Source organism: Grammomys surdaster, unplaced genomic scaffold (assembly GCF_004785775.1).
Source record: "Grammomys surdaster isolate TR1022 unplaced genomic scaffold, NIH_TR_1.0 146, whole genome shotgun sequence".
NCBI lineage: Eukaryota > Metazoa > Chordata > Mammalia > Rodentia > Muridae > Grammomys > Grammomys surdaster.
In genome coordinates this window covers 11,311,592-11,313,073 of record NW_021604604.1, presented here as the reverse complement: position 1 = coordinate 11,313,073, position 1,482 = coordinate 11,311,592, and positions in this window count along the sequence as shown.

Sequence of the window (1,482 nt, the reverse complement as noted above, 5' to 3'; positions counted from 1 at the left end):
AGGCCGCGGAGCTGCCCCCGGCCGGACGCCACGCTCTGCGGGGCCTCCCTCCGCCGCTCCGGGAGGCGAGCCTGCCTTTAGAAATAAGCCAGGGATCGCGGCTCCTCGGAGGCCAGCCCCTCTCTGTCTGAGAGCCGGGCGGTGCCAGGGCCAGACGCGGATTTTAGGCAACTTTTAGCAGGGGGGGTGAAGAACTTACCCATCCGCGCTCTGCGAGCAAACGGGGAGAAATTTGAGAATGTACTGCTGAGAAGACTACGGGATGGAGCGAACTTCAATTCTTTACCCCCATTCTGGGGGCTGTAGGGGAAAGTTATATGCAAAGGGGGTGCTCGGAATGGTGTTTTGGGGAAAGGAACACAGGAGATGAGGAGTGCAAGGGGGTGCAGGCTCTTAGGGAAACAGTGGTCATAGCAGGTGCATAGACTCTGCCACTTGACGCAGAAATATCAAAATAATTGACATCCACAAATGGCTATTGGGAGTTTTATGTAATATTTTTCTCTGGGGAGCCAAGTGTGCACTTATTGTAGGCGCCATTTCTTACCACATGCTTTAAGCGGGAATAGAACGATTTTTTTTTTTACATCACCTGGGAATGGTAGTGTGGGAACATGATCTGACACGCTTAAAAGTACTGCCTCCAAATCTACGGTTTCTAGACCAAAGTACAAAGGGGAAGAAGGGATGGGCTGCTGCTCCAGCACCTTGCTAAGGTCAGGTTGCTCCAAAGAATGGAGAGGAAAGGGGGGAGGGGACTGGAAGTGGGCTGTCTGGATGAATGATTGAGGTTAGTTGCACTCCAATGGGACAGCCATTCAAAAGCCATTCTGATATAACCATGACATTAAGAGTAGGGTAACTACCAAAGAAGGGGGAATGTTAGAAGCAACCAGCACAAACATACCTGGGAAATAAAGCCAAAGAACCGGGGAGCATCAAGCCAACTGGAGGCAACAGGATAGACACAGGTGCGGAGCAAACGATGGGAAAGGTGGTTGGTTACACCTGGCTGGCCTCAGGGAGCCCAAGAGCTTTCATTCAGCCCAATAAAGCAAATCCCTTCAAGAGAGGATTTTTTTTTCTTCCTTTGAGATTATGTTAGAGGCTGGGTCCTTTTCCCAGAAAAGTATCTAGAAGAGATTTATGTTTGGTGAAGTTCTAAGATCTCTTTAGAGTTATAAGAGGCAATGAAAGATTCGATATGATAATGGTTCGGTCAATAATCCCACTTGCTTCTTCCCCCACCTCCCTTTAAAACCAGAACTTTAAAAACCTGAAGAAGATATCTGAGATGTCTCTAAAGTAAGAAAACAGTCTACACCCCACTCTAGGGTGATATCTCTCTCTCTCTCTCTCTCTCTCTCTCTCTCTCTCTCTCTCTCTCTCTGAAGCCTTGTCAAGTTTTATTCCAGTAGTCACAGGCTGAGTACTATGCTGATTGAGTGGAGCATAAAGATGTTATCGTGCTTAAACTATGAT